Source organism: Triturus cristatus, chromosome 1_1 (assembly GCF_964204655.1).
Source record: "Triturus cristatus chromosome 1_1, aTriCri1.1, whole genome shotgun sequence".
NCBI lineage: Eukaryota > Metazoa > Chordata > Amphibia > Caudata > Salamandridae > Triturus > Triturus cristatus.
The window spans coordinates 1,050,337,299-1,050,350,907 of NC_140579.1; positions in this window are offsets into that span (position 1 = coordinate 1,050,337,299).

Consider the following 13,609-nt stretch of genomic DNA (forward strand, 5'->3'; position numbering starts at 1 on the left):
AAAATCTCCCCTGTGGTCAGGGAGTGACCACCTTGCTAACGCAAGCACCATCCAGCGAATCACCGTCTGCTTTGCCGCCGCCTCCCGCCGGAGCCCGAGCCCAGAGACTGACAAGACCTGGACCTCCAGACCTCTCACCGCCCGATCCACAGTCCCTGAAAGGAGGAGACCCGTGGAGGCACCGAGACACGTGGAGCCAGCCATCTTGGAACGACTACGACAAGCTGACAAGTGCAACAACCGAGGCTCCCTCCAAGTTGTGCTTTGGGTCCTGAGAAGCCCAACCCTCGAGCAGCATCTGCACCAAAGGTGAGCCCTCCAGCATCTCCACGATCTGCGTGGGGCCCTTCTGCATTTTGCCACTCGACGCGCCTAACCGGTTGCTGGCCCGCTGGCTAGTGGCCATCTTGGCGACGAAATCTACGACAAACACCGCTGGTCTGGTTGCTCCAGACTGGCCCTTGCTCCCCTCCAAAGGAGCAATCCCTCTGACCTTGCTGGTCAGAACCAACAGCTGATTTCCGAATCCTTCTACAATTGCTTTTGCCAAGGCTTGTTTGCTTCGATCAAGTCGCCGACACCGCCGACAGCGAGAGCCTGCGTGGGACAGCTCGTGAGCCGACTCCTGGACGTCGTCGACCTTCAGGGACCACGTGGCTGCGGAGACAAGCTACCCCTCATCACCTGTTTGCGCCCGACATCGCCTGGTACCCACCTGGTGCCACGCTGGTCACTGGCTAGTGACTGTGAACACTGTCCCCTCTGCTTACAGGTCTTCAACATCTCCGATCCACTCTTGGATCCACTGCATCTCTCCCGGACCGACCGCCTGCAGCATCTTTGTCTTCAAGCTCCACGGAACAGATAGAAGCAACCCGACGCACTTCGAGGCCTATGCACCCGCTTCCTGTGGGTGAGGTAAAGCTGGCACACCTGTGCCCAAGTGTAGTATTACATCTCTAGTGCCTGTGTTCCAAATCTTGAGTTCCTAGTCCATCCGGAAGATCCTCTTTGCAGTAACTTTGTACTTTTTACGCACCCATTGAAACCTATGGGAGCACGCGTGTGACTATTTGCTCTGCACACGCCACCCGTGGACCTCCTGGTCACTAACTGACGTTAGCTCCTTGTAGGCCCAGCGATTCTAGAGGCCCTAGGCCTTTTCCCTTTTCTGTTCGTGGTACTTATACCACTATTTTAGTATATGGTTTGAGTGGCCACCAGGGCCTATCCATATAAAGTGCAACTTCTGTGTATTATGTGATAATCTTGTTTGACGATTTGTGCTCCTGTGCTCATAAAGAGACTAGGGGTTACTTTGATAAATAAATACATATATATTTTGAATATATATCTGTGTGGTGTCCTTTCATTGGTATAAAAGGGGGTTGCATTTGGTAAAACAGCTGGCTTAACACGCTTCACGAGTTTAGCCTCAAAGACTGCTTAGCCTACGCTACCACTAGGGCAGCTAGTCCGAAAAGGTTGACTTACAACCACACCATAAGGGTTGCTTGGCATGGTACAAGGTGATCACTTTAACTAGTGAGCATCATATACCAGGCCAACTTCTCACATTGGTGAGCAGCGGTTGGATTTGAGCTTGCTGTGTTTTACCATTGTAATCTCTTGGTTACCAATTGAAAGATCACATAGGTACCTGTAGGTACATATAAAACAAGATTAGATATACATAAGTTCTACTGAACTTAGTTGTTGTAGAGCAAAGGGAGTAGCACACCCTGACTACAACTACTAGATAGGTTTAGTAGGTAAACCCAAGTGTAGGTAGATTGCAACACATCCACCCACACTTAAGAGCAATGGCCGGGGCAGAGGGGTCCACTGTACCCATCTCTGTTGAGAGTGACCCCCAGAGGGCACCATCCAGCTTTGCTACCCTTAATCAGAATGAGCTCAGGCATTTGGCAACTCTTAGAGGCCTTAAACAGCCCAAGAACCCAAACTCTGCTGAGCTCAGAGAGCTCTTACAGAATGATGAGAATCAGAGAGCACTCAAGAAAGCTTCCCAGTTAGCCCCCTTAGGGACAGGAACAGGAGGCCCCCCTTCTAAAGATGCCACTGAAGTACCCCTTCCCAATAGTCACCCCTTAGATGGGATGCCTACCACAGAGGATGAGAGTGAAAAGGATACTGACAGTAGTGAGGATGAAGGGAGAACTAGCCCAGTGCCAAGTGTTATACTTGGCCCAGCTAAACCAAGGCTATTGGGGACTGACAGTGGGTTCAACCCACTGGATCTCCCCAGTGGACTTAACACAGGGCTGGGAAGGCAAAGGAATCGCTCAGGTGACTCCAATGCTTCCCATGGCTCTAGAGGCTCTCAAGGTCACTCCAGGAGAAGGATGACCACCCCTCAGAGGAGGGAACATGAGGCCAAGATGCAAGAGGCCCAGCTGAGGATCAGGAAGCAGGAGCTAGAAGTAGCCCTGATGGAAGAGAAACTTAGCAAGGCTAGACAGCATAAAGAGAGTGGGTCTATACCCACTGGTGGCAGCATTGTCCCTAAGGACAAAGATAGGGTTTTCGACAATAGAAACCTGTCTAAGGTTGTGCCCCCCTACAAAAGTGGGGATGACATCCACAAGTGGATAACTGCTCTTGAGAGAGCCTGCAAAGTACAGCAGGTTCCTGAAGACCAGTGGGCAGCAATCCTCTGGCTCTCCTTTGAAGGAAGAGGCAGAGACAGACTCCTCACTGTTAGAGAAGAGGATGTCAGAAACTACAGAGTCCTGAAGAGTGTTCTAGTTGATGGGTTAGGCTTAACCACTGAGCAGTACAGGTTAATGTTCAGAGACACCCAAAAGACACAGACTCAGGACTGGTCTGAATACATTGAATGTGCCACTAAGGCTTTGGAGGGTTGGTTGCTGGGAAGTAAGGTATCTGATTTTACAGGATTGTATAATTTGATGATGAGAGAACAGATTTTAAATAACTGTCAAAACCAGCAACTGCATCAACACTTGGTTGACTCTGATCTGACCTCTCCCCAAGAATTGGGAAAGAAGGCAGACAAATGGGTCAGAACCAGGGTTAAGCAAAAGAACCAGAACCAGGGCCAAGGGGGTGATCAGAAGAAAACAGACCAAAAGGGTGGAGATCAGAAACCTAAAGACCAGAAGTCTTCAACAGGGCCCCAAACTACTACTAAGGAGGGTGGGTCCCAACAGTCCAAAAAGAAGAAAGAAGGTCAAAAGAAACCCTGGTGCAATCATTGTAAAAATACAACTCACTGGACTAGTGATTGCAAAAAGGGTGGAGCCCCCAACACTGTTGCCCCTAAGGCACCTGCTCCCAGTACTACTGTTAGCAGTGTTGGTCCCCAGACAAAGGGTGTAGTGGGAATCACTATGGGAACTGAAGGAGATTCTGACTTAGACAGAACCCTTACACAGGCAGTCTTGATCTGTGATGGCGACATTGATTTGTCCCTGACTGTGAGCCCCAGTAACCTGGGCAAGTACAGACAGACTCCTTTAATTAATGACAAAGTGGCTCAAGCCTACAGGGACACATGTGCCAGTGTCACTATGGTGACACCAGGCTTTGTGGACCCTGGACAGTACATACCAGGTGAGAACTACCTGGTGACCAATGCCAGCAATGCCACTACTTCACACAGTGTGGCAGTTGTTAACTTCTCATGGGGAGGGGTAACTGGCCTCAAAAGGGTTGTGGTTAGTGCAGACCTCCCAGTAGAATGTTTGTTGGGCAATGACCTAGAGAGTTCTCTATGGTCAGAAGTGGAGTACAGGACTCATGCAGAGATGTTAGGTATATCATCACATGTCCTTGCTGTGACCAGGTCACAGGCCAAAAAGTGCCTCACTGAACCACAGGTCTTGGATCCTGGAACAATGGACCAAGCACCTACCAAGAAGAAGAACAGGAGGGTCAAGGCTGTGCCTTCCCCCCTGCCTCAGAGTGATGATCAGCCTTCCCAGGAAGCTGATCTAGAGGACCCTGAAGGAACTGTCCCTGAAGAGCTTGAACCTGATCAGGTTGAGTTTCTGGGGACAGGGGGACCTTCAAGGGCTGACTTGAGGCAGGCTCAGTTATCCTGTCCCTCTCTTGAACCCCTCAGACAGCTGGCTGCTGCTGAGGCTGCTGGGAATGCTCAAGGTACCCATAAAGTGTATTGGGATGAAGGGCTCCTTTATTCAGAGGCTAGAGACCCCAAGCCTGGTGCAACCAGGAGGTTGGTTATACCTCTGCAATTTAGGGGCTTCCTCCTTACCTTGGCCCATGATATTCCTTTAGCAGGACACCTAGGCCAGAACAAGACCTGGGACAGACTTGTCCCTCACTTTCACTGGCCTCATATGAATGAAGATACAAAGGAGTTTTGTCGCTCCTGTGTTACCTGCCAAGCCAGTGGCAAATCAGGTGGCACAACAAAGGCCCCCCTAATACCACTACCTGTGGTGGGGGTCCCCTTTGAAAGAGTGGGAATAGACATAGTGGGTCCCATGGATCCTCCCACTGCATCTGGGCACAGATTTATACTGGTGGTAGTGGATCATGCCACCAGGTATCCAGAGGCAATTCCCCTTAGGACCACTACAGCACCTGTTGTGGCCAGGGCCCTGCTGGGAGTATTCTCCAGAGTGGGGTTTCCTAAGGAGGTAGTATCTGACAGAGGTACCAACTTTATGTCAGGATACTTGACAGCTATGTGGAAGGAATGTGGTGTCAACTACAAGTTCACCACCCCTTATCACCCACAATGCAATGGGCTTGTTGAGAGATTCAACAAGACCCTAAAGGGTATGATCAAAGGATTACCTGAAAAGCTCAGGCGAAGATGGGATATCCTTCTACCCTGCCTTCTGTTTGCTTACAGAGAGGTCCCACAAAAAGGAGTTGGCTACAGCCCCTTTGAATTGTTGTTTGGGCACCCTGTGAGAGGCCCACTGTGTTTGGTGAAGGAAGGATGGGAGTTACCTCTCAAAAAGCCTAAGCTAGACATAGTGGACTATGTACTTGGTCTCCGCTCCAGGATGGCTGAGTATATGGAGAAGGCATCTAAAAACCTTGAGGCAAGCCAGGCCTTACAGAAAGCTTGGCATGACCAAAAGGCTGTCTTGGTTGAGTATCAGCCAGGACAGAAGGTATGGGTGTTGGAGCTAGTGGCCCCAGCAGCACTCCAAGACAAATGGTCTGGACCCCATACAATCCTGGAAAAGAAGGGAGAGGTCACCTACTTGGTGGACCTAGGAACTCCCAGGAGTCCCCACAGGGTACTCCATGTTAACAGGCTTAAAGCATATGTTGACAGGGCAGACATGGGCTTGCTCATGGCTACAGATGAGGGACAGGAGGAAGAGAGTGACCCTCTCCCAGACCTGTTGTCTCAGAACCCTGAAGATGGCTCAGTTGAAGGAGTGACCCTTGGAGGCAACCTCACTGCCCATCAGCAGACTGAATGTAGGCAGGTTCTACAATCATTTTCACATATGTTTTCCTTGATACCTAGTCAAACTGACTGGTGTACCCATGTTGTGGACACTGGTGACAGTCTGCCTGTAAAGAACAAACTTTACAGACAACCTGACCACGTCAGGGACTGTATAAAGGCTGAGGTACATAAAATGCTGGAATTAGGTGTCATTGAACCCTCAGAGAGCCCCTGGGCTAGCCCAGTGGTTCTGGTCCCCAAACCTCACACCAAAGATGGCAAGAGAGAGATGAGGTTCTGTGTGGACTACAGAGGACTCAATGCTGTCACCAGGACAGATGCACACCCTATTCCAAGGGCAGATGAGCTCATAGACAAACTAGCTTCTGCAAAGTTTTTGAGCACATTTGACTTGACAGCTGGCTATTGGCAAATCAGGTTAGCTGAGGAGTCTAAGGCCAAAACAGCATTCTCAACCCCAGGTGGGCATTATCAGTTTGTGGTGATGCCCTTTGGTCTGAAGAATGCACCTGCCACCTTCCAAAGGCTGGTGAACCAAGTCCTTACTGGGTTGGATGACTTTTGCGCAGCATATCTTGATGACATTGCTGTCTTTAGTTCCACCTGGGAGGATCACCTGATCCACCTGAAGAAGGCTCTTGAGGCTCTGCAAAGGGCAGGCCTCACTATCAAGGCTACTAAGTGCCAGATAGGGCAGAGTAAGGTTGTGTATTTGGGCCACCTTGTAGGTGGGGGCCAAGTTCAACCACTGGAGAGTAAGATACAGTCCATCAAGGATTGGTCCCCTCCAACCACCCAGACTCAAGTTCGAGCTTTCTTGGGCTTGACTGGGTATTACAGGAAGTTTGTTAAGAACTATGGGTCCATTGTGACTCCTCTTAATGATCTGACATCCAAGAAGATGCCCAAAAAGGTTCAGTGGACAGTAAGCTGTCAAAAGGCATTTGATGACCTGAAGGAGGCCATGTGCTCTGCACCTATCCTGAAAAGTCCTGACTACTCCAAAGAGTTTATTGTCCAAACAGATGCTTCTGAGTTGGGTGTGGGAGCTGTGCTGTCACAACTTAATGTAGATGGTCAAGACCAACCCATTGCTTTTATTAGCAGAAGGTTGACCCCCAGAGAGAAGAATTGGTCAGCTATTGAGAGGGAGGCCTTTGCTGTGGTGTGGGCCCTGAAGAAGCTGAGGCCATACTTGTTTGGCACTCACTTCAAGATTCAGACCGACCATAAGCCCCTCTTGTGGCTAAATCAGATGAAGGGTGAAAACCCCAAACTGCTTAGGTGGTCCATTTCCCTACAGGGGATGGACTTTACAGTGGAGCACCGGCCAGGTACTGACCATGGGAATGCAGATGGTCTCTCCAGGTACTTCCACTTAGGACATGAAGACGAGACTGGTCAAGGCTAGTTTAATGTCCCAGCGTTTGGGGGGGGGTTGTGTAGGAGAGTAGGGTCTGCTATCCTATGGTCACCCCAAATTTTTGCTTTTTGCTTCACTGGTTTTTGACATATTGAGGCTGTGGGCCTGCCAATCAGACCCCCAGCCTGCTGTTCTCTCTACTAAATTAAAACTATGCACCCTAGGTGCATAACCAATTGGAAGTGGATCACCCTGTCAGCCCCTGTACCAGTGTACACTAGGTACCCAGGGCATTGGTGTACCCAAGGCCTGCCAGGGGCTGCAGCATGTATTATGCCACCCCAGGCTTGGCCTAACAATCTGACACAACTGGCTGATCACTCAGCTGGGGTAAGTTGGTGTAATCACCTCTTACTTAGGTGTAGTATACCTATACCTAACCCTAAATGGGACACCTGGTAACCTATAAGTCACTCCTATGGCAGGCCTTAACAATCCTGAAGGCAGAGTGCTTGGTTCCATGTGAGATGGTGCTCTGGCATGAGCTGAGCCTGTCTGCAGTGGTCGGAACAACTTCCTTCTACTGTTTCCAGATATCGTCATACCATATACTCTTAAGTGCATTATGAACCTCGCGGTTAAATGCTATCTTTGGTTTGGCTTTATCAAAACATGTCGAGTAAGGTGTCATACGAATTGGAATACTAACCCCTCGCCAATTCTGGCGACGGGGTTAGCATTCCACCCTTCTAGAGGGACACGACATGTACAGTACCTGAAACCCGGGTAAAATCAGACATAGCCTCAGCTCCACAAAATGGATGCTGCCACCACAGACACAAGTCTGCCCTCCTGCTGCTGGGAGTCCTTCCAGCTTGGGAGGTGTGGACAAAGGGTTTCCTGCCAGGGGAGGTGCGTGCACCACCCCAGACAGGATTTTGTGTATTGGTCAGGTAGGGCTTGAAAGAAACCAGACATGCCTGTGGCTCACAAGGAGCCTCGGTGCATATGCCAGTTCAAACCGGTCCTGGGGCACACCAGTCCCGGGCCTGGGGCGAGCTGGACAAAGGATTGGGGGTGTAACCACCCCCCTTCCTGGTCCCACCCATAGGGAGGGACCTAGCAGGTAGTCCGGCCCCTAGAATCCGAATAAAGGTAGGAGCTGTGTCCTAAGACTTCAGACATCCTGGAATCAACTTGAAACTAAGAAGAAGACGGGAACTTCGACATTCTGCTGCACAGAAGACTGAAGAAAATCTCCCCTGTGGTCAGGGAGTGACCACCTTGCTAACGCAAGCACCATCCAGCGAATCACCGTCTGCTTTGCCGCCGCCTCCCGCCGGAGCCCGAGCCCAGAGACTGACAAGACCTGGACCTCCAGACCTCTCACCGCCCGATCCACAGTCCCTGAAAGGAGGAGACCCGTGGAGGCACCGAGACACGTGGAGCCAGCCATCTTGGAACGACTACGACAAGCTGACAAGTGCAACAACCGAGGCTCCCTCCAAGTTGTGCTTTGGGTCCTGAGAAGCCCAACCCTCGAGCAGCATCTGCACCAAAGGTGAGCCCTCCAGCATCTCCACGATCTGCGTGGGGCCCTTCTGCATTTTGCCACTCGACGCGCCTAACCGGTTGCTGGCCCGCTGGCTAGTGGCCATCTTGGCGACGAAATCTACGACAAACACCGCTGGTCTGGTTGCTCCAGACTGGCCCTTGCTCCCCTCCAAAGGAGCAATCCCTCTGACCTTGCTGGTCAGAACCAACAGCTGATTTCCGAATCCTTCTACAATTGCTTTTGCCAAGGCTTGTTTGCTTCGATCAAGTCGCCGACACCGCCGACAGCGAGAGCCTGCGTGGGACAGCTCGTGAGCCGACTCCTGGACGTCGTCGACCTTCAGGGACCACGTGGCTGCGGAGACAAGCTACCCCTCATCACCTGTTTGCGCCCGACATCGCCTGGTACCCACCTGGTGCCACGCTGGTCACTGGCTAGTGACTGTGAACACTGTCCCCTCTGCTTACAGGTCTTCAACATCTCCGATCCACTCTTGGATCCACTGCATCTCTCCCGGACCGACCGCCTGCAGCATCTTTGTCTTCAAGCTCCACGGAACAGATAGAAGCAACCCGACGCACTTCGAGGCCTATGCACCCGCTTCCTGTGGGTGAGGTAAAGCTGGCACACCTGTGCCCAAGTGTAGTATTACATCTCTAGTGCCTGTGTTCCAAATCTTGAGTTCCTAGTCCATCCGGAAGATCCTCTTTGCAGTAACTTTGTACTTTTTACGCACCCATTGAAACCTATGGGAGCACACGTGTGACTATTTGCTCTGCACACGCCACCCGTGGACCTCCTGGTCACTAACTGACGTTAGCTCCTTGTAGGCCCAGCGATTCTAGAGGCCCTAGGCCTTTTCCCTTTTCTGTTCGTGGTACTTATACCACTATTTTAGTATATGGTTTGAGTGGCCACCAGGGCCTATCCATATAAAGTGCAACTTCTGTGTATTATGTGATAATCTTGTTTGACGATTTGTGCTCCTGTGCTCATAAAGAGACTAGGGGTTACTTTGATAAATAAATACATATATATTTTGAATATATATCTGTGTGGTGTCCTTTCATTGGTATAAAAGGGGGTTGCATTTGGTAAAACAGCTGGCTTAACACGCTTCACGAGTTTAGCCTCAAAGACTGCTTAGCCTACGCTACCACTAGGGCAGCTAGTCCGAAAAGGTTGACTTACAACCACACCATAAGGGTTGCTTGGCATGGTACAAGGTGATCACTTTAACTAGTGAGCATCATATACCAGGCCAACTTCTCACAACAACCATACACATAACCACACACATCCACACACACCCACAACCACACCCACAACCACACAACCACACACAACCACACACACAACCAGACACACACAACTACATACACAACCACACACACAACCACACACACACAACCTCACAGACAACCACACACACACAACCACACACACAACCACAACCACACACACAACCCCAACCACACTCACAACCACACCCACGCCCCCCCACACATAACCACACACACATACAACCACAACCACACACATAACCACACACACACACACAACCACACCCACACACACACAACCACACATACACAACCACACATACATCCACACAAAACCACACACATAACCACACACAACCACACCCAAGCACACATCCACAACCACACCCGCACCCACAACCGCACCCACAACCACACTCACAACTGCACCCACAACCACACAACCACACGCACAACCACAACCACACACACAACCACACAACCAACCACACCCACACAACCAGAACCAACCACTCCCACAACCACACAGACACACCCACACCCACACCCACACACAACCACACACACAACCATCCGCACACACACAACCACATACACAACCACACAGACACAACCACACACACACACACAACCACACACATAACCACACACACAACCACACACAGCCACACACACACAACCACACAAACAACCACACACACAACCACACCCACAACCACACACAACCACACACACAACCAGAACCACACACACAACTACACACACAAAACCACACACACAACCACACACACAACCACACACACAACCACACACACAACCACACAAACAACTACACACACAACCATACCCACAACCATACCCACAACTACACCTACACAACCACACCTGCACACACACACAACCACACACACACACAACCACACACCCACAACCACCCACACCCACCCACAACCATACCCGCAACCACACCCACACCCAACCACAACCACACACACATAACCACACACACAACCACCCACACAACCACACACACAACCACACAACCTCACAAACAACCACACACACACAACCACACACACAACCAGAACCACACACACACAACCCCAACCCCAACCACACACATACACACAAACAACCACACACACCCACAACCACACCCACAACCACACAACCACACACAACCACAACCACACACACAACCAGACACACGCAACCACATACACAACCACACACACAACCACACACACACAACCTCATAGACAACCACACACACAACCACAACCACACACACACAACCCCAACCAGACTCACAACCACACCCACACCCCCCACACACACACATAACCACACACACACAACCACAACCACACATATACCACACCCACACACAACCACACACACACAACCACACATACACAACCACACACAACACCATACAACCCCACACAACCACACACACAACCACACACAACCCTACCCACACACACAAGTACACACACACAACCACACACAACCACACCCACAACCACATACAACCATACACACAACCACACAACCACACACACACAAACACACACACACAACCACACACACACAACCACACATACAATCACAACACACATCCACACACATAACACCACTCACAACCACACACACACACACACACACAACCACACACATATACAACCACACAAATCCACACACACAACCACACATCCACACATACACCCACAACCACACCCGCACCCACAACCACACCCACAACCACAAGACCACACACACAACCACACACACAAGCATACACACACACAACCACACACACACACACAAACACACACACACTACCACACACACACTACCACACATACACAACCATACACACAACCACACACACAACCAAAACCACACACAACCACACAACCACATACACACAACCACACACACACAACCACACACATACACAACCACACACACAACCACAACACAAAACCACACACACAACCACACACACATAACCACATACACACACACACAACCACCCACACGCAACCACACACGCAACCACACACACATAACCACACACATAGACAACGACACAAAACCACATACCACACCCAACCACACATCCACCCACACACCCACACCCGCACCCACAACTGCACCCACAACTACACAACCACACACAACCACACACAACGACACACACAACCACACACACAACCACACACACACTACCACACAAACAACCACACACACAACCACACCCACAACCACACACAACCACACACAACCACAACCACACACACACACACAGCCACACACACACACAACCACACACATACAATCACACACACAACCACATACAACCACACAAACAACCACACCCACAACCATACCCACAACCACACCCACACAACCACACCTACACACCCATCTACACACACAACCACACACCCACAACCACACACCCACAACCACACACACACCCTCAACCACACCCACACACCCATCCACACACACAACCACACACCCATAACCACACACACACACCCACAACCACACCCATAACCACACACACACAACCACACACACACAACCACACACACACACACAACCACACACCCACACACACACAACCACACACACAACCACACACACAACCTCACAAACAACCACACACACATAACCACACACACAACCACACACACAACCCCAACCACACCCACAACCACACACACACACCCACACACACACACAACCACACATACACAACCACACACACACACAACCACACACACACAACCACACACACAACCACAGCCACACACACACAACACACACAACCACACACACAAAACACAAATCCACACACGCAACCACACACAACACCACACAACCACACACAACCACACACACACAACCACACCCAACTGCACAACCACACCCTCAACCACACACACACAACCACAACCACACACACAACCACACAGACACACAACCACACACACAACCACAGAAACAACCACAACATACAACCACACACACAACCACACACAACCACACACACAAACACACACACATCCACACACACACAACCACAAACATACACAGCCACACAAAACCACACACGCAACCACACACACAACCCCACACACACACAACCACACACACAACCACACACACACAACCACACACACAACCACATACATACACAACCACACAAAACCACACACACAACCACACACAACCATATATCCACACACACACCCACAACCATGCCCGCACCCACAACCACACAACCACACACACAACCACAACCACACACACACAGCCACACACACAACCACACACACACAACCACACACAACCACAACCATACACACAACCATGCACACACACCCCACCACACCCAACTGTATACACCCAACCACACACACAACCACATACACACAACCACACACACTCAACCACACACACAACCACAACACACAACCACATACATAACCACACACAAGCACACACACACAACCACTCACACACAACCACACACACAATGACACACACACACACATATAACCACACACACAAACACACACATACACAACCACACAAAACCGCACACACAACCACACACATCCACACACACCCACACCCACAACCACACAACCACACACAACCACAACCACACACACAACCAGACACACACAACTACATACACAACCACACACAAAACCACACACACACAACCTCACAGACAACCACACACACACAACCACAACCACACACATACAATCCCAACCACACTCACAACCACACCCACACCCCCCACACACATAACCACACACACAACCACAACCACACACATAACCACACCCACACACAACCACACCCACACACACACAACCACACATACACAACCACACATACATCCACACAAAATCACAAACAACCACACCCAAGCACAC